This window comes from Pyxicephalus adspersus, chromosome 2 (genome assembly GCF_032062135.1).
Source record: "Pyxicephalus adspersus chromosome 2, UCB_Pads_2.0, whole genome shotgun sequence".
NCBI classification, from domain to species: domain Eukaryota; kingdom Metazoa; phylum Chordata; class Amphibia; order Anura; family Pyxicephalidae; genus Pyxicephalus; species Pyxicephalus adspersus.
Window position 1 is genome coordinate 42672049 of NC_092859.1, and position 27844 is coordinate 42699892.

Below are 27844 nucleotides of genomic sequence, written 5' to 3' on the forward strand. Positions count from 1 at the left end.
TCTCTCCCCCCTCTTCTCTCTCTCCCTCTCTCTCTCTTTCTTTATATCTCTGTTCTCCTTCTCCTTTTCTCCATCCCTCTCCCACTATCTCTTTTCTTCTCCTTTGTTCTTGTGAAATAGCTTTTATGGTGTGTTTTGTGTGTGTTATCATCAAAGGCTGGTATTGTTTGTAGAAAGAGGGGGGCTGCACAAGCTAACTGGCCTAGGGGAGCAAAAAGAATATATTTGGATCTGCTCATGCAAATGGTTTTAACATCTTTTCATAAAGCTGCAGCCATCTTTGTACTACTCTTGACTGCTCTCGTCCTATTTGTTTGTTCTAACTCAATGATTAGGTGGGGAAGTGGGGGTCAGAATTACAGCTCAGGATCCTGTCCCTTTTAAAAAGAATAATGTATTTCCTTTGTAGACCATAGGGCACACATGGTTGTTGTAAGCATTAAATTCTTGTCACTGTTTCCCATAAGGATAATAATAGCAGGAGGATTCTGAGTTAAGAGACATTCCGGTGGGGTACCCAGCAGGTCTCAGCCTGAGTTCCATTAACACTCAGGAAGATTAATGACAGACAGTGTCTGATGTAAGCAAACAGTGAGGACATGAGCCCAGCATGTAGCAATTCTCAGATATGAGTGAGAAAAATAAAATACATGATCTATTTTATATACTGAACTTTGTCCACTTCTTTCATGGCATGAATACAGCCCTCCCCATTCTCCCCCACCTTTGCATTGCTTTCAATTGCTCATATCTTACCTTGGAGCCTTGCTCAAATATCAGATCTATTTTTCTGCATATGTGTAGCTTTAATTACAGCGCGAGTCCTAAGCTATGTACAGATACTAGATGATTGTTTCCCATTGCAAACAATCACAATTGTCTTGGGTTAAAGTCTAGTTGGTATGCAGTAGTCCCCTAACAGTGTGTAACAATGACAGATCCCCAAAAGAATAAGTATGGATGACTGTTGGCATTTTCTATTGAGGAGGATGCAGTAGGGTGCTTCCCGCTCCCCTTCCCACTCTATAGAACATAACAGTGCTAGATCGTTTTACTGCCCCGGGAAATGAACAAGAAAGATTGTTTTGAGAACTTGACTGTCTATATGTAGCTTTAGATGTAATATTTTTGGCTATCAAATGGTTGTGGGTATGCAACAGGAGATGGTCAGAGACTACATTCATGCTTATAGGAGAAGGCTGGTAATATGCAGCAAGAGATTGTCAGAGACTGGGGACACGCTATATGATTTGCTGGTGACAGTAAACAGTTGTAGACTGGTGACACATTACATGAACGAGAGATAAGAGTTTATGGCTATTATTGTTCCTTTGGGCACCTAGGTTTTCCTTTTGTGCCATTAGGTTAATTGGCTCCCTCAGAAACTGTCCTTGGATGATAAGCAGCAGAACCAAGAAGTGCAGCATGAGCACTTAAGAATATTAATATAGGAATATTAAGATAATAAAATCTTTAAAAATATAGATCTGCAGTATTTTTGCATTTTAATTCTCACAATCTAAAGGGGCTCACAATCTACTGTCCCTACCATAGTTAATGGTATAGATCAGTGATCCCCAACCTTTTGCACGCAACGGACCACTAAATGTATGGACTCCGGACCATGCATGCGCGGGGAGCTGTGTGTCACTCAAAGAGTAAGGAACTTCCTCCAGAGTGACATCATGATGCCAGAACCTGCCCACTCTCCCATCAGAGGTGGAAGCCTGCGATGTCTCTGGGAGATATGGTCTGTGGCCCAGGTGGGTGCGCCCCCCCCTAACGGGGACCTTCTCCTAACCCGCTGGTGGGTGCAAGAACCGCGGCCCACCTGTCATGCAGACCGGGGGTTAAAGACCTCTGGTATGTGGTCATATGTTTTTAATACAGTCTAACGTTATTTTTTTGGGGGTAAGACAATTATCTTAATGTTTTTGGAATTATTAATAAGCCCGAAATATTACTAAACCTTCTCTTAATATCTAGGCATTCTTTATCTGCTACCAGCAAAAAATATTATATTCATATGCAAAATGCTGATTTTTTTTAATCGTAAGGGTTGCATATGTTCTAATTAAATATTATGTGATCATAAGCTGTGAGATGTCTCACCTGCCTACTCAGCTCCGCCATTATATCATACTTTTGTGCCTTGCTTGTCTTAGCTCATGCACCTATCAGTCATCCCAAACTCTAAGCAATGCTCTTGTATTTATCAAAACTTTCCTTGTATTTTTTAGGTGTTGTCACCCTGTCTTTCCTCATCTTCTTGTGTTCATTTTGCAATTCCCTGTTATCTGTATTTCATTGTCTGTGCATTTATTGTCATCCGCTCCTACCTCATCTCCTCTCTGTCTCGCCTCCGTCTTTAATAACCTGAAGGTGATTAGCAGAAATCATATTTGATTTTGACACTCAACCTGCCAGTTAAATACTGGCTAACAAAACAGTTCTGCCATGCAATATGCGAGATGCTTTTCCCCTTCTAATTAGGTAGATAAATACAGAGTTTCCATGGTAACGTCTCTTCCTGTGTTTGTAACCCAATGCAATTGAGTTAAATGGATGTTGTGGCATACTATTGTTTAACCCTGTGCAGGCTGGCTGATGGCTGTCTGCCATATTTTCATTCTGTTGTGTTTTATATGCTTTCCGAGCATTTGTATTGGTGCAGTATGACACAGCTTTTTCACTTTTGATCAAACAGGAATGGTCCTAGATGGACAGACATTTCTTTAAAAATAATGGAAAATGGTGTACCAGTTGCTAAGTGAGCTGTTGGAGTATCAGCATCTGTTGTATGTGATAGTAGCACATAGGTGAACATTCATTCTTCTGCTGCATTCCCTAGAATCTGAACATTCACTCAATAGAATATCCTTCACAAATCTCATTTACTGCACCTATAAAGAGGTCTGTTGAAACCCTTATATGTATGGATAAGACTAATTTTGTCCAAAATTAGGAGATTACCTAGTTTACATAGTAGGTCAGGTTGAAAAAAGACATAAATCCATCAAGTACAACCACAAGGGAAATAATCATATCCCAGATATAAAACCCATGGACATAGTTGGGCCAGAGGAAGGTGGAAAAAAAACCCTGGTACAATTTGCTTCAACAGGGGAAAAAATTCCTTCCTGAATCTATGAGGCAATCCGATGTTCCCTGGATCAACAGTCTCTGCTGTTTTTACTTTAAAGCTTTAATACCCAGTTATATTCTGTGTTTCAAGAAAAGCATCCAGCTTTTCTTAACCTCCTGTTTCACTGATGTCTGGATTTTTGTTCCAAAAACGGTACACTGTTTTTCATGAAATTTTTTTTTTATATTGTAGACCCGTAACTTACCAAAATATGTCCAAACAAGGGTCTAGTAGATATCCTGAGTATAATAAAGTTTGAAATACACAATCATGTAAAAAAAAATAATTACATTTAATAATAAAATGAAATAAAAAACACAAAAATCAGCCTTAATAAGAATGCATAAAAAAATCAAAAATACTGAAAATGCAATAATTCTGTGTACTGTATTGTATTATATTTTTCTAAAACACCTCCCTAGTGTGGTAAATTTTAAAAGAGTCCAATGTCACATACCTATAGACAAAACCACATAAAAATATTTTGTAGTATTTTGTATTGGATTGGATACAGGACTTTGTATTGAATCCAATACAAAATATCTGAATTTCCCGCCACAACCTCCGTCGACGGGTGCACGTACCAACGTCATCAGGAATCACTGAGGGATGCGTACGCGAATGCAGAGCGTTTTAATTCTCTCCGTATTTCCATGCAAAAAGTGTTACATTTTTTGCATAAAAATTTATTTTACATTGTAGGCTCTAATTCTTAGGCATAACTCACCGAAATGTGTCCAAAATTTATTAAATTTAATAATAAACTTTAAAAAAAAAAAAAAAATATTGTATAATGTAATGTAATTGTACAGTAGTTTATATATATATATATATATATATATATATATATATATATAACATAATTATATATATAATATATAAAGATTTCTTTGGATTGGACTCACAGGTTTTTTGTATTGAATCCAATACAAAATTATTTGAATTTCCCGTCCCGCCTCACGCCCGCACCGACGCATCCACCAACGTCACCGGAAAACCCCAGAGATCGTCTCTGCACACGCCAGAACACTGAAGACAGAAGATGTCTCCGAAGGAGCTGCGCGGACAAGGTGTGTGTTTTTTTCAGTTGTAATCCGATTGTTATACAATGTTGTATGACAATCAGATTGCACTGTAACGCTTGTTTCTATTTTTAGCTACCCTGAGCCTGGTTCGAGGTAAACGCTTTCAGCAAGTTTTCTTACCCCGAACCAGGCTCGGGGTAACCGCCCAGGTGGGTAAAGCAATCTATGGAACTTGCTGAAACTACTTCCTGAGGGAGCCGATTCCACATTTTCACAGACTTTACAGTGAAGAATCCCTTCCTTATCCGGAGCTTAAACTTCTTTTCCTCCAGATGCAAAGAGTGCCATCTTGTTCCTTGTAATGATCTAACAGTGAATAATTGGGAAGAGAGTTCTCTATATGGACCATTTATATATTTATACAGGATATATAAGGGAGAATAGATTCAGTTCAGCTAATTTCTCCACATAGCTGAGCTCCTCCATTCCTTTTATTAGTTTAGTTGCCCTTCTCTGCACTCTCTTCAATTCAACAATGTCCTTTTTGTGATCTGGTGCCCAAAACTGGTCTGCATATTCCAGATGTGGTCTGACCAATGCTTTGTGCAGGGGCAGGACTATGTCTCCATCTCTAAGAGTATATTCCTCTTTTAATACAAGAAAGTACTTTGTCAGCTTTTGATATTGAATCTTGGCATTGCATGCTGTTATTAAGTCTATGATCTACCAGAAACCCCCGGATCCTTTCCATCCCTGACTCTTCTAAATGTATTCCCCCTAGACAGTTTGAAGCATGCATGTTGTTAGCCTCCAAGTGCATACCTTTACAATTATCTATATTAAATGTCATTTGCCATTTGGCTGCCCAATGAATCAGTACATCCAGGTCTGCTTGTAGATTATAAACATCCTGTATATATTTAATTCCATTACATAGTTTGGTGTCATCTGCAAACACAGAAATGGTACTTTTAATCCCAAACTCTATATCATTTTTAAAGATGTTAAACAGGAAAAGGTCCCAACACTGAACCCACTAATAACCTTAGACCATTCAGAGTATGAATCATTAATCAATACATCAATTAAAGCAACACATAAATCACAGTTAGATACACAGAACAAAAAAATTTGCTAAATATTTTTCCAAGTAAACTGGACCATGAAAGGTCATTTCTGGTCATTATGGTGCTCCAAAAAAGCCCACACACTCTCTTCAGTCTATGCATAGTGCAGTGACAGAAGTTGGGGCAGAGCAGCATTCTCTGGCCAGTGCCACACATGCCTGAGGAGGCACTCACAATATCTAGGAACAAGATTTTGGGAGTCGAGTCGATGCTGGCACTGGCCATGCAGGCCACTGGTAAAGTTGGGGCTGATGATAGCTTTTCTGGTGCAGTCAGTAGCACAGTGGTTAGTGGTTGAGGTAGGACAAAGATTTTTTGGGCAGGAACAGCAGTTGTCTAAATAACCACCTAAGCTCAATAATCATCCTGTCTATCACTCTACCTAATAATAGAGCAGCTTTTGGCCTTATGTGATCACCAAAAGGCCAATAGGTCAATAGGTACAAAAAACAAGAAATGTCAGATGTATTAAATGTACTTATTTGTTGTTAATAATTACTAAGTTTGCCTTATTACAAAAGCCTGATTGTGCAGTATTTGAGAAAAAGTTAAATATAAAAAATTATTGATAACCCTAGGATATTTCAGCCCAGCATAATATTGTGAAGCATTAAATATGAGGTTGACGCCATACACTGAACCAGAAAGTGTACCAGATGAAAGTCCAGCCATTAATATAATGAAATGCAAGAGGCCAGCTAATACAAGCAGATAGTTGAGCTCTCTGTCTCTTGAAATTGCAATTCCCCACCATCAGATTTGCATTCGCTGGCAGCACTTGAATTGTACTATTACTGTCCCAGATTCAGCATAAAAGTTCATGGTCCATACTCATATTATTAATGTTCTCTCAAACCAGTATAGAATACATATCATTACCTCATTATAGCTCATGAATACATATAATCATTTGCATATTTCCTTGGTCTGAGTCTGTGCAGTGTAAAGAGGATGCTGCCTGTACACGTTGTATGCACGTTCCAGCTCTGGAAATAGATCTGACATTTTATCAGGTACTGAATGGCTATTTCTATATGTCTGTACTTGAACATTAAATCTATATATATAATGCATTTCTCCTATTAAAAAAAAAAAGCTGGGTTTATATGAATGGGTTTTAAGTGTTAATAAAATAGCTTCATTTAAAAAATATGCAACCTGTACAAAAAAAAAAAAAAATGGTTACACACTGAGAATTGTTTTTATATTCAATTCAAGTCTTATAAACCAGTCACAAAGCAATTTGCCTAAGTGAGAAGCTTCCAACAAAAGATGTTATTCTTGTACTTTTAGGCTTATGACCTACCTGTGGTTGATCACAACATTGTACCGCAGGTCTTATTGCGCTCCCAACCACTCCAATTCAACTAGTTGGGAGCAAGAATATACAACTCAGTAGCTCAAGTATTGTTTTTAGACACAGCTGCATGAGTTATGAGAGTGACTTATTTATCCTTCTTTTACTTGTTGTTTCTGGTACTTGGTATAGACTTATTTTTAAATGTGACATAGTAGGTATACTATAGTTCAAAAGTTCATTTGTGACAATAGGTCCATTTTAACCATTCCATAACTTGTATGTGGGATGGAAATCTGAAAATTTAACTTTTCCTGAAAATACCAATACAGGTAGTGTTTTCATGAGCTTATCCTAATTCCCAGAACAGAGAGTGCACAAGGAAGGGCCAACATGATATCATAATGCTTTACCTTTAACAAGTTTACCAAGTTAACTAATGCTTTAACAAGTTTTTTAGGCACGTGGAGCTTTCTTTCAGGAGGAAAGGAGCAGAGGAATGTGGTGAGGGTCCAATGCAGTAAAAGGAGATGAAACACCATACACAGCTTGCACCATTCAAAAGTGCTTCTCAATGGTTATTTACTGGTCTATGAGTTTACAAAGCAGCAACTAGTCAATATTTATAGGGTCTGATTAATTAAAACTCCTCAAGACTGGGGAAGAAAGACTATCATAGGATGACCTGGGTGATCCAGCAAACTTGGAATGAATGTCCTAAAAATTGATTTCTATTAGTTGGCAAATGTTTTCAGCCTGCACCAGATCCATTCAAGGTTTGTTGGATGGCCCAGGTCTTGGAGAGCTTTAGTAAATTATGCCCAATGTGTTTCTGCTAGTTTGTACCTTCACTATTTTTTAGAAAAGGGGGAAAGAAGGTCCATAAATACTATAAACTGTGATGTGACAAGCTAAAACTGCCTTCTCACAAAGAAGAAAACCCTTTGAAGCTAACATTTTGGAAACTGAATCCCACATATAACCTCAAAGTTGTAGGATTGTGGGCACATTTTATAAGCAATTGTATCAATTATAGCAATCTGTAAGACTGTCTCCAATAAATGCAATTTAGTATTTATAAATGTTTAATGTATGTATTATTTTATTTGTAAATACACTTTAGACAACTCTGTAATCATTCTTATGTTGGGAAAGTTCGATCTTGGCTGCTACATCCAGTGCACATCATATCACAAGAAAAAGGTCAACTGAAGGTGTTTGACACCACAATGACAGCACATCTATCTCTCAAATTAGCTAAATGTTACAAATTCTGCATTGATGTATTTCTGTATGCACCCTTATCCTAGGAAACAATTATTAGCTGCATAATCCATTGCTTACCATTACAATACCATATCATAAACATGAAAGGTGTACTAAAGATTTCTTGTACCCATTAAAATCAATCCTCTTTTATCCAACCCAATACTAATTCAGACTACATCAGCAAAACACTCAAATTCTGCACATTCCTTTTGGTACAGGTTACACATTTTAGAACATGTCCTGATTACCACTTTGTGTATGTCCTTCGGTTGGAGCCCTATTGCAATAGCCATTGTTGACTAAGACATTACACACTGTCCTTTAAATGACTTGCAAGTTTCAACAGCAACAATGTATGGCTTATTATAAGCTTTGTCCACGCCGGCTTCTAGGAATAAAATGCATGAAATGTTTTATCCCATGCTCTGATTGGCAGCAAGGTTGAAATCTGGCCTCAGATAAAAGAAATGTGTTCAGTCAAAGCTACTTTTAACACTGAGATTGGGGATTTAAGCACCTAAATTGGCTGCAGAGTTAATTTTAATAGGGACTGAGGCTCATGGAAATCTTTTATTCTGATGGTTAAAGTTGTTCCTTTCATCTGGGGCCAGATGCCACTTCATTTGGCACTAGAGTCCTTTTTTGTTTGTTTACTGTAAGCGTATCAGGTCTTTCAATACTAATTTCTGTGAGTCTTCCTGATTAATACTATAACCGTGCTCAGTGCCAGCTTCAGTCTCTTTTAGAATTTTGTATCTGCTAATAGGTGTCTACACAGGTCTGCTGTTTGCAGCCTCTTTTATACTCAACAATGCTATGCCATCCTGCTTGCCAATAGCTCAGAATTGCTGGAATTTTTTACTATACATCTGCAGGTGCAGCTTTTCTTGTATCTATTGGAAAATTTGGAGTATTGGAGTGAAATTCTATGAGATTTACTCTAAGCACATGTGAAATTTAACAGAGATACCTTTGTCAGAGGTCAAAACTTGAGTTTAAAGTGTAACTAAATAAAACTCAGCATTAGAATCTGCAAAAAAAGTTACAAAAGTACTCAAAATGCCAAAAAAAGCTTCACACAGTAAGAACTACTGCAGACTGTTCAACCCCCATACATGCTAAAACTACAACCTTCTTAGCAAGACTGCAGCAACACTACAACAACACTTCCGGGTTGATAGTAGTCACCCACCACTGACGTCACAAGGAAATCTGGTGCCTGACAATTTAAGACACTAAAGTTTCTCTTTAGTGTCAATGTTGCCATGGTAGTGTTTAAGAGAACCTGACGTCGCTCCAGCAGAGAGAAATACAGATTATGACTTTGGAAGATAGAAGACTGCTGTGCAGCCTGTAAATACTCTCAATGTGTCGTCATTTGTCTTTATTTTGTTGGTGGCTCTGATAGACAACCATTATGGTGGGCTAACATATGGGATGTTTAATTATTTGTTATGTTGCACCCTCACAACTACCCTACAAAGAGCTGTATATAAGGATTCTGTTTATACATCCACTAGATATGCTTTCATGCAGGCCTTAGCACTTTTGGTTCATATAACTGATCAAAAATGTAATCATAATGTTCTGCTGGAGTCAGAGAACACTTTGTGGCCGTTGAACTCGACACCCAAGAACCAAAAATCTGCCTTATTAAGAATTTGTGTTATATTTCAGTTATTTTTTTTATGTGAATAAAGTAGGGTGAAACCACTGTCAGTTGTTGACTTTTGTGTCCCTATTGCAGGTTTTTGTGTCCCAGGTTATCTATCACTGCTTGTCTATTGAAACTTTTGTTAACGTAACAGTAATTGAATGAACCTCTCTAATATCAGACAAAGCTGACATAAAAATAATGAGATCACAAAGGTTTTAATTAGATACACATTCTTTCTCAAGGAATTTCCAGGTTTTAAAACAAATGGAGCAACCTTGATATTGTCATCCTCTATCCTGCTTTCCTAATTGAACTGGCCATAGTTATCAGGAACCAAGCTAATGCCCAACATTTTATTTGCTCCTGCAGCTCTAGAAAGGCACCTGAGAATCTAAAGACCTCACCTTCCTTACTTCCTTTACAGAAAACTATGCTCATCATGATTTATTTTAGAACCAGAAGCCTCCATGAACTGCTCTTTTAAGGGGACCACCTTTGTCCCAGAGATAATAACAGACACATCAACAGTCTTATTATGCAAATACTAATCGAGCAATAAACTGAAGGCCAGACTTAGCCATCACCATCCTTGCAGTTGCCAAAGTGAGGTACACTTTAATAAATGAATCTGCCTTCGATTTAAACATATCAGATAATAGTTTTATGTAATTCCATAACTTCCCTGCAGATGCCAGCAAAGCACAGACCATTATAATGTGTTTTCCTGCAAACATCAAAACAAATTTACTGAAGGCACGTCTGCCATTCTTTGTTATATATTATTATTATTTTCTGATGCTGTTCTCTATATTTTTCCCTCCCACTGTGAACAGAATTTATTCCGCATTAGTAGTGTCATATGACATTACAATTAAAACAATTAAGGGGGCATTATAAGCAATATTAAATACCCATTTTGTAAATTCTCTTGCAAAAAGCTGGCTCCCATTTGCATGTCATTGGTTCTAACAGCACTGTTCATGCTTATGAAAGATGTTCAGGCTTTTGTCAGTTAGAGAACAGTGGTTGTTTGATATTAATGAATGCGTTTAAAAAGCACGCTATATACAAGCTGTGTACTGTATATCTGCTGTACTATAACAATGTGTTCTATCAAAACACAACATTCAATATTATTATGTAATATGAATTGCTATTATATATGTCTGCTTTCTGTTTCTTGAAAGAATCATTTGCTGTCACAAATTAGCATTTACACTTTAAGCAGCTCAGCCTGACAGTAGTTTATCCTCTTTGTGCAACACTATGGATTTAAACCTTTATGCATTTGCTAGGAACTCAATTCTAACCTCAACAAAAAAATAACAGTGGCATGAAAAAAAAATGTTATTGATGTCTGTCTTGCGGTTTAGGAGACTTTCCTTACATGCAGTCTCTGTGGCTACATAAAAAGTGACAGGAGCTGACTGGTCTTGTTGCCCCCCTATTATTGTGATGTCACCAAGTCACCGATGGAGCTCCTCATTTGAGTGTAAGGGCCCGGTCAAGAAAAATCTTCACATATCCTGGCAGCAACATTGGCACCTTAATAACAACCATTTTTTTTTTTTTTTTTACTAGGCTGATTCATCAGAGAGATGTGTATAGTAAACTTTGATATGCCTGGGACTTTACATTTTCATTTTCTTGAAGCTTTACTGATCAATGTTGTCTGGTGTTCCCACTGGTCTTTCCTTCTCACTGTGCCAGTATCAATTTGAAGTCAACTTAAGGCCCCCAATGCCCTATCTCCAGTGTGCAATGATTCTTACTCTGGGCATATGTATTTACATGGGTGAGTAAAAAAATGTCACTTCCTTTGGCCCTAAAGCTGGACTATGGGCACCAATTGGTTTTTATCAGTTGTATGGATGTCTTACTCAAAAACTGATATACAGAGGCTGCAGGAAATGAGAGATGAGAGAAATCCAAGAATCCAAAAAGAAGGTTTTGAGTTGTGTGTGTAACTTTCTATACTTCCCTTTCTTTCCCTCTCATGACACTTTTTCTCCAAGTATCATTCTTATTTAGCTTTCTTATCGCCGCACATTCTTTCAAACTACAGTCTTCTTTCAAAATTTTCATTCTACAAAATTCTCAGCTCCCTTTGTAAGCCAACCTCCTCATAGGTGCTCAGTGCTCCCACTGGTCCCAAGGTCCCTGTGTAACCCCTATTGGGTTCTAAACTGAGCAAAATTAAGCCAAGACATATAGTCGAAGTGCTAAGTGCCCAATAAGTGGTAACTGTGCTGTCACACCTGAACTAGCCCTTAGTCAGGACCCTCTGTTCCAAATCTCTATCTGCTTCACAAAGAAAACCTTTGTCAAAACACAAAGTAGGATTGGGACACTCATGCTGGATGAATGTTGGGATGAGGGCATGTCACTTAGCTATTAACTTTATAAACTTCCAGAGATCCCCAAAGCTGTCTTGTCAGGCCCCTTGTATACCGTTTATTGTAACATTCAAGCCACACCTCATGTGACATTTTTTTCATTCCACTGTAGTGCAATGTGATTAGTAGCAACTCTGCCCTGAATTCAAGAGCATTGCAGCATGGTTGCCGCCCCATCACAGGAAGCTATATTGGATGGACTTTACTGGCTGGCTCAACAGGTTTTCCTGAGATTTTCTAAAGGGACTAAAAGAAAGTACAATTGTACTTATAATTAAAATCTGTAGCATATATTATTTTAAAAAGGCCAGTTCTACTTTAACAGATCTGTACTTCTAATAAACATCCCCATTACCCTATACACACATAGTGGAGCATTAATATTAAAGAATATAGAAAAAAGAATTATTAGAGAATTTAGAATTATTATTGATTTTAGAGACATCATTTCAGTTCAAAGCTAAACGGATCAATAAGTAACAATATGTGATGAATGCTGCCAATTTATGGTTTTTCCAGCGTAATTTATTGCAAATCAGACTGCATTTATTATTTGTTAACTCAGCTGTTCCATATTTTCATTTAATGAGAGATTTAGAATTTTTTTTTTTGTTAAAAATACAGTTTTGATAAATCTGTGTGTACATATGGTGGGAAATACAAACTCTAGAATGCTGTTATTTAGTTCTGTTATCTGTATTGTGTGTGTTTAATGGAGCAACTGAAAAATTCCCTCAGACATTTTACATTGGAAATTGGAGCAGACCAATGGTAGGGAGAGTGTTATGTTATGTGTATGTGCATGTACTGATTGCTATATGGTGCTTTGAATAGCACTGTATAGGCAATGCTTAGTCAGCACTATGTTTATTAAAATCCAGCAAAAGAACTGTTTAGGATTTGTTAAAAGGAGGCTTATGATTCCCTGTAGCACAAACATCACACAGCTCAATTCTCCTTGTTCTTTTTGGTGGACTGTCAGGTTAAGTAGTATATAAATGGAAAGCAAACCGAAACTAATTTTCCTTTTAAAAGTTGAACTACAGGCAGATAAAAAAAAAAAAACAGACATATTAATACAGCCCTGTTCTCAATAATTCATTTGTAAAGTAAAGTAAGTAAGTTTACTTTTAGTGAATGTGCCCTTTAAATGCAAGCTGTAGAACTACTTAAGGTAGACTTGGCACAAGCTCTGTACAATACTAATATAACCAGAAACATGCGTGTAGGGATGGAATCAGTACCATATTGGCATAACCAGAAACATGCTTGTTGAGATGGAATCTTTGACATAGCTAGAATGCCTGCAGGGATGGAATTAGTACCAAACTGACATCACCAGAAACATACCTGTTTGGATGGAATTGGTACCATTCAAACATAACCAGAATGCCTGTAGGAATGCAATTAATATAATACTGACATAACCAGAAACGTCTGCAGAGATGGAAGAGGACCATACTTGCAGGTATGGAATCAGCAATATAATGACATAATAAGAAACATGCCTGTGAATATGGAATCAGTACCATACTGACACAAACAGAAACATATCTGCAGAAATGTAATCAATACCATACTGATGTAGCCCAAAACACTTAAAGTAAACTTGCTACATTTAAGCTACGTACACACTTGCAATGCTTCTCCTCCGATAATCGGCTCAGGGCATGAGGGCATTTTCATGATAAATATATGCATGCTAAGTAATAGGTGGGTAACACTTTTAAATATGTATTATCTCTTACTTATCATCTACTTGGAGGACTGGGATATTTACATATAAAATAAGAATGATGTCAGTTCTGGTGCAGTTGTCCATAGTTCCTTTAATAAATATCCGACACAGATAAGCCACTTGATAAAGCCCCTTACCTTAAAGCTGCGTACACACTTCCAATTTTTATCGTTGGAAATGAACGACGAACGATCGATCGGGCAAAAATCGATCGGGCAAAAATCGTTCGTAAAAAAAGTAACCAACGACGCCGACGAACGAGGATAGTCGTTGGAAATGAACGACCGGACCGGCGGATCGGATTGGATGACGATCGTTGACCATCTATCGTGTGTACGGTCGTTCATTGATCGTCCATGGTCTGAGCATGCGTGGTGAACGAACGTTCGCTCACTTCCTGTGGTGCACGTCACTTCCTGTATCGTTCAAACGATCGCATCTATCGTTTGTACAATATCTGCGAACAATCGTGTCGTTATCTGTATGTACAGGATCGGTGCTATACGATCCTTCGCAGATATCATGCAGGATCGTTCGTCGTTCGTTTACCAACGATAATTATTGGAAGTGAGTACGTAGCTTAAGGCTTAATACAAAGTTACAATGTTGCAGTCTGATAACTGGGGTAGAGGAGGCTAAGGGAATATTTCCTCATGCCTGCAGCTGACCTATGAAATAATCTCAGGCAAGGCAAAGTCAGGGGTTCAAGGGACAGTTTTTTAATGGTAAAAGGTACAATTTTTTAAATAATGACTATGTTGTGGTATTACAACCTTTCTTGAACTTTTTACTATGGCTGAACCCCTGAAATAACGTTCATGTCCTCAGGGAACCACTGCTACAAGTACTATATCCACAGCTACATTGGCGTGGTGGTAAGTAGGGACAATATCTCCTGGATTGCTGGCCATTGGTAAGAATGTCACCCTTACAGATAGCCAAAAAGATCATTGGTGTCAGTGGTAAATTACCTAAAAGGTCAAAATTGATCATGGTTGAACACTGTTGTATGATATACCATGGCAGGAATGTGTCATATAGACGTTGCACTCTTCCATTCATTGCCACCATGGTGTGTCACCACCCTATTGTCCAATATACTAAAATACATACAGCTTTGCTATCATTTTGAACCAGAAAAGTCTTAAAATCTTTTCCCAGATATGATTCTGTTTGGCAGTTTTACTGTAGTATACCTCAAGTATTTTGATGCTGCAGAGGTTAAAATAGGACTGAAATATTAATTCACAGTTTATTCCTCTTGAGAAATCCTATCATTTGCTTATGATAAACAAGCCATGAAATATTCTCTGAAAACTGCCAGAAGACATGAAAATAGTTTCCAAAACAATAACAAAAAGAACTTCCCAATAGTCATCTCATTTGGGTTTTACAGTCAGTATTTTCCACTGAAATACTCACTCCAACTGAGCAATACTAATGTATCAATTTATATATTACTAAATTATGAATTTATTATTGCAGAGACACCTTTTTATACAGGCTATTAAAATGTGCACTGTCATGCATCGTTCATCTTGACTAGTGGGTATATTTTTAATGGTTTAATTTTCTTTCTAGATAGAGACAAAAATATGATCAATTTAAAGTGGACCTGTTCTCATATTCAACCATCCCTGCTACTTTTGCCTAAAGTCATCAATGACCATTTGGTGTGGTCCCTTGGTAACATTAGCGGTTGCAGTTAAGGCACCCTATTTCTTGTGAGCCGACTACCATTGTTTTAGTTTTCTTTTCAGCTAACATCTTTATTTTAGGAGCAAGGTCTTGTTAAAAGTAAAAACATGTTAGCTTTCTTTGTAAGGCAAAATATATGCCTATATATGCTAGCATGTTAAAGTTTTCTGCTTTTATTGAATTTTATATGAATCTTTATTTCTATAGAACTTTGAAGAACAGAGGTCAGTAAGCTATATATGTTATTATAACCATGTTTATTATTTTATCACACAATAACATGGTTGTCAAAACGTTTTATATTTTTACAAATGCCACATTTGTGTGGAATAATTTATTTGCTTTAAAAAGTTATCTAACCATTGCTAACATCTCTCACTTATCATGAATAAATATATTTTTCTCATAAAAGGTTACATTATTACTGATTCAAATGACACTTTTACCTGCTCTACTCAAATAGGCATTGCAATGAGCCTCACAATTATCAACAGTCAAAAGCTAGCAGTACAGTGAGGGCTGTAAAACAAACTTTTATATGCAATACCATTACAATATAATATGAAATTACATAAAAATCATTGTGTTTTAAAAGCTTTTTCAGCTGGCAACATGTTCCTCCTTCTCTATACAATCCCAGATATTATAGCTGAATTACTATGTACAAAGTAAGCAAATTAATATTTACAAAATGGTGATAATTCATTTTTAGTATTGTTCATTCCTAATGGACATCCATGAAAAAAATGAAATGCCCCCCAGTGAGAAGAAAGGGAGAGTATGGTATGCTTTAAGTTATTATTTATCAAAACCTGTATAGATTAAAGATGAAATTGCAGTCTTTAGCAACTAAGGGTGCTAGTTATACATTTTGTGTTTGTCTATTCAATTCTTTTTTGTTCAAGTTGGTTTGTTTTCCTCATCAGAATCAATTTGCCTTTCCCTTTTCCCTTTCTTTTGGTTTTGCCTTCCAATTTTGCCTGTTGAAACTTCCTCCACCAGATTAGTTTGGATTCACTCTAGAGACTCTATAGCCTTGAATAGGAACAGCTTGCAAACACTTATAAACACTGATACAGGTGGTTGCAAATGCTTGTACAGGCATTTATAGTTGTTTTTTTTTAGGCTTGGAACATTCCTGCATAGGAAATGGGCCAACTAATGTGTGGGTGTGCCCCTTCTCCTATCCATAAAAAGTGTAAAGCCTCCTTATCTTTTGGACAAAACCAGACCCTCGCCTGCCTCCAAGGATGGGCTCATCCCCCAACATAACCCCTGTGTTCTTGGGGTCTACGGGTGGGGATTCAGTACAAGGGAATGCTTGGTGAGTCACATTTTCTGCTTTGTAAATAGACCTCCTAAATGCATCCTTTTTACCTCTGATGCGGAAATATCATTTTTAGGAGGACTGTAGAGAGTACAAATATGGAAGCACTAATTTTTGTGTTCTCGAACATATGGTTAAAGAAATTATGGTAATGAATGTACGTTAACCACCTTCTGTAGCCTAAATTTTCTCCACATATAATATGTGTCCTTATGGTAACAAGGTAACAATGAGAGGAACATTAAAGCCTTGTAAAATGTAAAATGATATACAATGTTTATAAAAACAGAATAAACATAAATAACAATCAAAATGGAATACAAAATACATGGCATATTGGCATAATACACCTTGAGGAGGAATGGAGTAAAGTAGAGAATAGCAGTAGGGATGAGTAAGGAGTAAACGCTCCAAGCAGGGTGATAGATCTAATAGAGCAGGAAAACATAAAAATGAAAAAAAGAGGAAAATGAGGATATGGGGATACAGGAAAACAAGGAAGAGAGGGGGGGGGGGGGTTATCTTTCAGGTAAAGCAGTTCTTTTCCTAAATAACTAATCCAAATCCAGTTTTCTTGACTTTCATAAAAAGCAGCAACATTTTTATTACCTCCTTTAAAGCCTTTTGAGCTTTTCCACTATGAGCCCAGTTTTCTAGTGTATATAATTAAGAAGCTTGGTTGGGAATAATTGTCAATTGATGAAATAATATAGGATATATTTAAAGATGCAGCTAATAGGAGAGACCAGGACACCCTGCATTCCTTGCTTTTGTACATGTTTCATCTAATGCAAATTTGCAATTGATGGGGTCACCTTCTAAAGTCAATTGAAATACGGTGTAATAATAGGGTACCTTGCATTCCGTGAAATGTGCTTATATGGGAAATTGACTTAGTATTTGGCAATCATTTACCTTATCTTTAACTTTACAAAAAAAAAATTAAATCAACATCAAACCAACTCCAGCTTAGGCTGTACATTGTAACTGAGAAAATATTTTCTTCAAACTGAGTTATAACACTCCTAATCCTCTAGTTCAGCTAACTCCATTTCTAATTGTCTTCTTTTATGTTTTGTAAAATTGGCAATTTGTCTTGGCAGATATGGTCCCAATTGTCAGAACTAGTTTAGCCAGTCCCATTGTTTTATCTATATTTCCATTTAGATATAGCCTAGTTCACAATCCAAGTTAATTCCATGGAGAAGATCAGCACAAATTGCAACTGGCTGTTTGTGTGTGCTTGGCACTTGTTAGGTCATCTCCAGGCCAAATGGCTTGTCAATTTAATGTGTTTTCATAATGTACTGAGCAAAACCACAATTACGCTGACCTAGTGGCTGTAACCTACTCCAGATTTGTATGCCAGACTCCTTTAACCCATTTTGTGGGAACCTCAGTGGGCTTGCACATGAAAGTAAAGTGAAGATTAACATCGGTGAATTGAAACCTGATTGGCAGCTATCGAAGACTGAATGCTGCACATCATTATTGTATATCATTATTCTGGTAAACTTATAAACGGGATGCTTTACACATATGTCCCATGATTTACCAAGCTATTTTCATTAAAAATAATAAAACTTTTGCCATCTGCAAGTTCATGTTAGGATAACAATTTAAAGCCCTGATGAAGCAGCAGTGCTTTGCCCGGAGACATGTTAGTTATCCTGTATGACTTTTTAGTCATCATAGACTCTTCTTATTCTGTGCACTTTTATTTTCTGATTCTTATCCTCTGATTTCACTTGCAACATTTTATAGCGTGAAAGTAAAAACCCCTATCAGGTTTTTTATTACTGCTCTATGCCCCACCAAAAGAGCTTTTATAGGAACAGGTGTCCTCTTTGAAGGATAGTCCCCCAGCTCTGATGACAACTCAATATGTTTGGATTCCTCCTCTTTCTGGCTCAGTGGCAATAATTCCTAGAACAAATAAAATTTTCCCAATGGTAAAACATAAAGAAATAACAAATTAACAAAGGGTCTAACATTTCTATAATTTAAAATTACAATAAACAAAGGCATTTGCCTTTTCATACACATTAATTCCCATATAGCTTCAATTCATCATGTTTTTCATACCTGGTTTTATTATTTCTGTTCATTTTCTGTTGCTGAATTTGACCTTGGGTCTGAAAACATTCTAACAAATAGTTGATAGTTTGTATACTTTGATAACCATGATAGTATTTGTTTACATTCATCCTGAAAATTTCTGTGCACTGGCTCCCCTGGGCCTTTAAAGGGCCATCTTCTAAGGTAAGGATGCTTGCTAGATAGAAGTCAAAGGGAGGAAGGTATGTTCACATCTGGGGAGATAAAGAATGAAATGGTTACATTTGAGAAAGACAAAAATGATAACTGCACATCCATTGAGCATTTATAATGAGAAAATTTCCTTTATGTGTGTACAAACCTTAGGCAACAACTGTCGTAAGAAAATTACTTCTTTCATTTTCAATGTTTGTTGTAGGTTACTGCACGCTGCTCTTTGCCTTGCCGAATAAGCCTGAATATATCTGTTTGGCATTTCAGAAGCAAGAGGCCTGACCCATCTCTCTGCAGGTAAAAAGGGTTAAATCTTATTTTATACTTCAGTTTAATCTTCCTGCTCTGCTTTCTCTGGACACAGAACCTTTACTACAATTCTGACCTTTAAAACTATTCCCCCTTCCCCTATTCCATGCGAGGGGGAACCAGTCATTAATGTGTAAGGAGAATGGAGAGGGAGGGTGGAGGAGGGGAGGAACAGGCCATGTAGGGCAGAATAATGTTGATGAGTTGCGGTGCTCTCCCATGTTTGCTTTAATGGTGTTTATCATTTATTTAAGGCTGACATTTTCTGCGGTTAAATCATGTGGAAGTGCCGTTTGCTTGCACTGTGCCAGAAAAGCCTTCACATCTATTAGGGTTTTTTTTGCAAATGATGGAAGAAATTTTAACTTCTTTATTACCGGAAAGAAGATGCTGGTTTTCACTCGGATTTTCTGGGATGAAAACCTATACAAATAAAATGAATATATTGTTATTATATATTATAAATATAATTCTAATATTAGTGTACTTTATATAATATATTATATATATTATTATTTATATAATATTATACTATAACACAATAGCAATTGGAGCACCTGACATTTCCTGATTTTAACGTCTGTAGATTCTATAGTCATATTTATGTGAATCGTTACAAAATTATGGTAAAGTCTAATCTCAGTCAAAGCATAATTTATAGTTTAGGATAGTGCGGGGAAAGTTTAAAGTCTCTGTTGGCTTTTCATTGCCACTTGTTTCTTTGTTTGTCCTAGTGACTACTGTCAGCAGTAGAGTGGGATCATCCCAATGGCAAACCTAGGAAGCCTAGGGCTCTGACGATGTCAACCGGACCCAGCTACATATTGTACTCTTGTAGTAATGAAAAAAAAATAGTATAATTTGTTTGAGCTGTGTACTCTGTAGTCACTTTATTTGAAAGAATACATTGTAAGCAGTTGGCATTTTATGAGCCAATACTAGTATAGTCAATGCAAAAAGAGAGGCTTTTTTTTTGAGCCTATTGCAGCTCTTATCAATGTAAAATATTTAAATGGGGGGGGGGGGACTGCTATCTTAGCTAGATCCCCACTCTGCCTTGAGCTATGTACACACATAAGATTTTTGTTGCTGGAAAAGACGTTTCGTGTTTTCATGTACACACAGTGCTTATTCTGTTCCATGTAGAGAGGAAGGGGGAGGAAGAGGCTCTCCTCCATTGACATGCATAAAGTTTGTTCTTAATCCTCGTTTATTGATGCACCATGGCAATTGATAAACAATGTTGGGTGACCACTGTACACATGTCAGGTTCTCATGTCCTGATTATCTAATATGTGTACTCAGCCTTAATCAATCTCTGGTTAGTAGGACAATAATCGGCAGAAATCCTAAAGGATTTTCAATGATGCACATCAATCTTGTAAAAGAAAATAAAAATAAAGAAAAAAGGTAACAGGACGATACATAACCACATTCAAAAAACAAGATGAATCATTATATGTACATTGATGTAAAGTTTGTTCAGGTTGCAAAAGTCTATGTTCACGTTGGAAACTAAATATTAGTAAATAAATTTGTTTTTTTTTCCTGCTCACATAATTGAGTATTGAAAGAATTCAATTGAATTCACTTCGCAAAGTGAACAGCCCTTATTCTTTTAGAAAAACAAAACTAAGATACATTCTACTATTATAATCAGAACCACAGTAGATAGATTATAGCAAGTTGTGAAAATAAAGAAGATCCAGGTTAACCCTTGAGTGAACAGATATAGTTTGTTTTACATTTTTCATGATTTAACTGATATTATACCATGGTATGTAATAATAGGGTATAACATTAACTTTTTACAGAAAATCAATAAATCAGTTTGACATATTTTAATTGTGCAACCTCGAAATGAAGATGGAAAACATATCACACTGACCACATTTTACTGAATTAAAGAGTAGCTTGATAACTTTATCAACTTACCTGCTTACACTTTTATAGTCTGGATTCTTCAGTACATATTTATTAGTGAAAATTATGATTAGACTAAATGTAAATCATTTTTGCTACAATACATTTAATATAAATAATGATTATTTAAGAAAGATTTGCTATCATCATAATCTGGATAGAATTTATAAAACAACAGCTGCCTGCACAGCAAAATGTTTATTTCAAAATGTGCTAAGCGAATTAATATACTGACATCGTAATGCACATAAATTACCAGGAGGTCAATGCAGTAATGTACGAGAGTGCTGGATAAAATGAGGATGCATCATTTGCTTATCTTACTCTTTTTCAGACTTTCTGTTTCCCAGAAGGATGAGTGGAGATTTTTCCGTGGCTGTATTCACATCAGATGTATGTGTTTTAGTATGCTTTAATATATATGTTTGTCTTGACTATTTTGGTATGTTTTCATGTAGGTTAGGAATGACTTTAATCATAGGACATTGCAGGTCAACACACATAAAATGTACATACAGATTGGCGGAAAAGTTGTGGTGTTTTGCTACTTCATCACACCCCTGAACTGCTTCTTTGGGTAAGAAGCTACATGTTTCATGGCACCCATGGCAGCCTATAGACAATAAATGAGGGCATCAAAGAGCTGCTTCAAGAACCGGTGTAATGGCACAGGCAGCCGATCAGCTGGCAAGGTGTCAGTCACTGTTTGTTAAACAGCAACCACCGTCCTTTCATAAGAATCAAAAGATTAGGTTTTATTCCAAAGCTTTTCTGAGATGGAGCAACTTTATTACCAGACAAATATTTATCTTTTATAGTTATTGAGAGAGAAAGAACCTTCCAGAGGTTTCCAGGGTAGAGGCATACTGTGGATTTTAAATGATGGTGCCTATTCTATGTGTTTTCAGGAAGAGGGTATTTTTAAAACATGAGGCACTTCCATAGATTTTAAGAGATACAGCATCGCCCATACATTTACAGAGAGGAAAAACGTTATAACCTATATATTTCTGATACTACCTTCATCATTAAAAAGCCAAACAAACACTAGTCATGCAGTGCAAAGCCCGGCTCTATTCCTGGAACTACATAGGCCTAGTTGCTGGGTACAGCGTAACTCCTGCACATATGGAAGAGGATCACAGTGGACCTAAAAGACTCAGTTGTGTAAATGATGGCTTCAGGGAATGCAACAGTGACAGATTCCTGAACGTATCGTCACTACAAAGTGCCAAAAAAATATGTTATGCATGTGCGGCCAAAGTTCACAATCCACCAACTCTCCTATAATATATATTAATATAATATATAGTATAATATCATATAACAACAACCATCCTATAATATTTCCCAATTTAAGTTCATTTTGATTGTCTTCTTGATATTTGGACATGTTTGTGTAAACTAGCACTGATAAGGTTAAAATGTGAAATACCACAAACATTCCCTCCATTTACTTCTTTTTCCTGTACCTCTAGGGTTCTGTAGCTAGTTGCTTTTCAGTGCCTGCCCACTGAGTCGTAAAGAAAATGTCCCATTTAAAAACCATATTTAAACACCGACATTACCCAGCAGGATGTGAGAAATGTTCATGTGCCTCTGGGAATAAATGCATTTAACCCCCTATTGAAAAAGACCTGGCATGAACATATTTTGCTGTCATTTGCAACGTAGAGAAGAGCAATATAAAAGTCCAATTTACCCACTTCGGCTGTGACCAGCAACACATAAATGGTTAATGACACACAGCCTCAAGTCATCGCAGTCATTGACAATGTTTATGCACATGATGTTACTGGTATAGCCTCCAATTCCAATAGTGCAGGTGGTTACATGCATTAGGCCTATTTGTGAGCTACTACACCAGTTATTGATTCTCTCGAGACCCTCTAGAACACATCTGCTTAATTGTTAATGGTGCTATAATTTAGGACATTATATTGATTTCCCCACTTAACACCAGCAAAAGTAACACACACATGAAGCACCTTATCTATCAGAAATGGGAAGAAAGGCTTAGTATAATAGTTCTAAAGGGAATTCTTAGATGTATTGCAGTGACATTCTGCAACATATAATATGATAATTGACCCAGATTGATTAAATCAATAGTTTATGCCATGGAGCTCAACTTCAGGCATGGAAGTTATAGTTATGCTGATATTTTACTGGCATTGTCTTCATAATGTCAGCTGAAAACACAAATGTACTGCCATCTTGATTATTGTAGTAGAGGCAGTGAAGCATTAAAATGTTAATAACAGATATAGATCTGAACTATATACGTAAAGCGTACCTAAACTCACAATCTTCACTTAACATAAAAGGGTAGACAACCCTTTTATGTTAAGCAAAATTCTATGTATTTATTTTTTTTAAAGTGCAACACCCTTTTTTAAAAAAAACATTGGTGCGGCACTGCCCCCTATTTCTCGATCACCTAGGCTACCTACGTTAGGCATCCCAGTTACCTACGTCAGGCATCCCGGGTACGAGCCTTTTTGCTCAAACAGAAAAATTTGCTGATTTCACGCATGCGCAGTGAAATTGTCAAATTTTTTTTTCATCCAATCCAATCTTGCCCCTGGGTCAGGTGACGTAGGATGAAGAACCAGAAAAAAGAGCAGAAGATGGTCGCGCCCAGAGTGTCGGCTGTTGGGACAACGCAGGACCTGATGCAGGACACCCCAAAGCAATCCGACTGCCCTGCAGGATTGAAGGTAAGTGTATTTTTTTTTCCAGTTTTGGGTTTAGTTCCTCTTTAAAGTGCATGTCCAGACCCAATTTTCTTTTAGTTTTATAGTTTTGTATTGAACAGGGAAGGGTAAAACCCTTCCATTAGGTTTTGTTTTTGTGCTCTGTAATGGAGATTTCTTTCTTTTCCTGTTCTTAAGATACAACAGGAATTAAGAAGAAGTCTCTTCAAAGATTTAAAACCTTTATCCCAGAGAACTGTCCCCAGAACAGGTGTCCCCACTGGAGGATATTGCTTCTCCTATTGCTGTGATGGCAATGTTTTTCTAGTCTGTTATTCATGTTAAACTGAACCCATGCAAATTGTAGCCTTGGGTATCTTAGCTGATAGGAGTGACACTTGGTGTTGTCTCTTGCTGCTGTAGTCCATTGTTTTTAGCGTTTAGCATACCTTGATTGTAACAAGAAGTTATCAGAGTAACTGTTGCCTATCAGCTTGAATCAGTCTGGAGATTCTCCTTTGACCTCTGGCATTAACAAGCATTTGCTCCCAGAGAACTGCCTCTTACTGAATATGTTTGGACCATTTTCTGTATAGATGTTGTGTGTGAAAATCCCAGCAGATCAGCAGTTTCTGAAATACTCAGACCAGCCCTCCAGGCACCAACAATCATGCTGTGTTTAAAATCACCTAAATTACCTTGCTTCCCATTTCTGATGACTGGAAATTCAAAAGGTCATCTTGTCTACATGCCTAAATTCATGCGATTGGCCACGTGATTAGTTAATTGATTATTAGAGTTAACAAGCAGTTTAACAGGTGTACCTAATAAAGTGGCCAGTGAGTCTATAGTGTATAAGGCAGGGATATTTATTGTACAACATAGCATATGTAGTATAGAGGTTAGTTCCATGTAAAATACAGCAAAGCGTAAAAGATGTGGAGGTCAGGGCTATAACGTACAACATAGCATATATAGTATAAAGATCAGTGGTATGTAACATACAGCATAGTCTATATAGTGTAGAGGTCAGAGCTATAAAAGCGCCCAACATAGTATTTGGTGTGCAGGTAAGAGGACTAATGTACAACATGGCTTTTTTTTTTTTTAAGTTCTGCTATTTCAGCTATTAGCTACGCTGAAAGAAACCTCTTGTTAATATACAAGTCATAACAGCAGAGACTAGCCCTGTAATCTCTAGCAATCTCTTTAGCAATTGTGCCTTATAGAATGGAATTGTTCCTGCCACCATTTCTCTTTTTAGCATATACATCAATATCAGCTTGGTGTTGGGGACCTAATGGACCTTTCTGAGCACCTTAGGCAGAGAATCAAATTTACCAATATTTAGATAAGTACAAGAGTGAATATTTACACATCTGTATGAAATCCAGTATTCAAACTATGGAACATCAAACTAGTAAAATGTGAATATTTTTTTTCCACTTATTGTTACAACAAATGTATACTTACTGAAAGTTTTAATATTTATTTAAAAAAAAATGTATTTCAGATATTTCACCGCCCGTGAATGCATACCAGGGCAGTACCTAATTTATAATAGACCAGAGTATAGCAGCAGTTATTGTTCGTCCATCAAATTCTGTAGGTCAACAGATAGAACATAACAAGATAATATTTTGAAAGCTGCAGAAAAAGTGAAACTGTGACCTCTTTGTTTCTTTAAATACCCACAATAATGGTTTATTTCAAATCTTGTGCTCATGTACATGAAAGAAACTGTCCACTCGTCTCATCTCTACATCTTTTGTTCATCTATTATTCTATATAGGTAGTATAAAAGAGGTCAAGGGAAGACCTTGAAGATTGCTACTCTGCTGAAATCTATGTGTCATTACATCAGCATTGAGCTTGCGGCTGACGAAGACAGAAAATATTATACTTCTTTGATAATTAAGACTTGGCTGCTCACAAATGACAATTTCTTTGAATAATCCTCTATACAAAAGTTAACAGCTTTCAAAGGTTTGATTATCTTCATACATATTTACAATGGAGTTTGTATAGAATGTTCTCTAGACAATAAAGCTCTTAATTCTAACCTTGAAAAGGTCATGGCATCTCACAATCTCTTTGTTAAACTTTATGGAATATTTGGAGCCCATTCGCCTAATTATTGTAAAGCACAAAGGCTTATTTCACGGAGAGAGTTCACACTGTACAATGTACATAGGAGATGAGAAAAAACCTCGAAAAAGCATATATGTGGACAGCCTTGCAGTAATAATTAATTTCTTTTCTCATTATTGTTTTACGTTATCTAATATCTGTCACTGTTGTAAAACAAAACACACATTTTTTCTTACCTAATATTACATTATTATTAAGTCCATTTCGTATTTTTATTTTAAACACATGCTTTCAAAATGCTTATGTTGAAGTTTCAATTTTGCAATAGTGTTTTTTCCTCTTGGATTAAATTATATTGTCTGCAGTAGGTAGTGTTGTCCAAAATACCCAAAAAAGATCTCAACTTGCAACCAGCCTATAGTATAGTGAATTATTAGCTTTTCTGACAAATGTTGCAACAAAAAAAAAAAATACAGTGTAAACTTCAGATGCACAACTGTTTTGGGTAAAATTTGACATGTGTACAGTGGTCCCCTGATGTCCTCCTGTCGTGATTGACTGATGACCAATTAATCGGGAACAACTACTGTGCATTTCCTATGGAGAAGAACACAGTGAATTGTCATTCACTTGTCCTTCTCTCTTCATAGAACGGATTGGCGCTGTGTGTAAAGCGGCATACACACCTTCAATTATTGTCGTTGGAAAGGATCTTTCACGATCCTTTCCAACAACAAAAGACTGAAAGAAGCATGAACGAGTGCTGTACATACGTTCTGCTCTATGCAGAGGGGAGGAGGAGAACGACGGAGCAGCGCCCTGCTGCGCATTCTCCCCCTTCCCTTGCATTACGATTGTTCGTGGTCCATCTGCCAGGACGGTCGTTCGGACGATGGACGACGGGCGTTGTACACACACCAGATTCTTGTCCGATATTGGCCCCGAGCCGATTATGGGGCTAGAACCATTGGACGTGTGTACACGTGTGTTTACATGTGTGTAAAGATCATTCCCAGTGATAGTCATTGGACGTTTATCTGATGTTTTTACTGGGCTTTAAAGGTGGTTTCTAGGATATTAATCTACCCTATGTTTGGCAGATTCCACTCAGTTCTCCTGATAATTTTTACTTTATTACAAGACACATTAGACTATAAAAATGTATTCCCACTAAAATCTAAAGATCTACTGGTGCAGATGTGGATCAGACTAATGATCTGGTTAGATAATGATAAAACCATTTTGTTTTTTAAAAGAACCACTCACAAGTAGAAATATGCAAGGATATGTAAATGTAATAATATTCCTTCCTTCCTACCTCTCTCTAATCCTGTGTTTCTCAACCAGGGTTTCTCTGGAGGTTAATGCTGGGTCTTCTCTTCTAATTTATGGAGGACCCCACAACTGTACAGCGAATAAAAAGCGGCCATATCATGCAGGTGTTAGACCCTGCCTATTGTAAACAGAAGAAAAGAGAATATTAGGGACTGAAAAAGAACATTTGTGTGGTCAGGTCAATTCCAAATCATAGGGCATATTTAAATTCACTACAAAGATAGAACAGAAAAGGGCCTTCACAAATTGTGAGCTCAATGATTTCAAATTTATTTGCATGTTGAAACATTACTCTTTACTAAAGACATTAGAAGCTCAATATTTTTGCAATAGGTAAACCTGCACAATTACAATTATTTATCAAACTCTTGTATTAACCCAAATATGGTTTTTATTATTATTACCTGTCCTGATCAGAATAAATTTGGACAGCCAAATTGTAATGCCTAAAGCATATTAAAATACGGGCCTATCCTTGACTCTTAAAGACTTCATTGTGTGATAACAACAGATAAGACAAAACGAGTTTCTTATACACAG

At 36.8% G+C, this 27844-nt stretch overlaps 1 long non-coding RNA gene across 1 annotated transcript in view; it reads left to right on the forward strand.

Annotated features, from left to right (window-relative positions):
• LOC140323498 (uncharacterized) overlaps nucleotides 1-25939 on the forward strand; it is a 60097-nt gene extending 34158 nt beyond the window's left edge. The window contains exons 3-5 of the long non-coding RNA XR_011919386.1: nucleotides 19156-19247; nucleotides 21517-21575; nucleotides 25671-25939. This is a non-coding gene — a long non-coding RNA (uncharacterized lncRNA). The remainder of the gene's footprint in view (nucleotides 1-19155; nucleotides 19248-21516; nucleotides 21576-25670) is intronic.
• Nucleotides 25940-27844: the final 1905 nt, after the last annotated feature.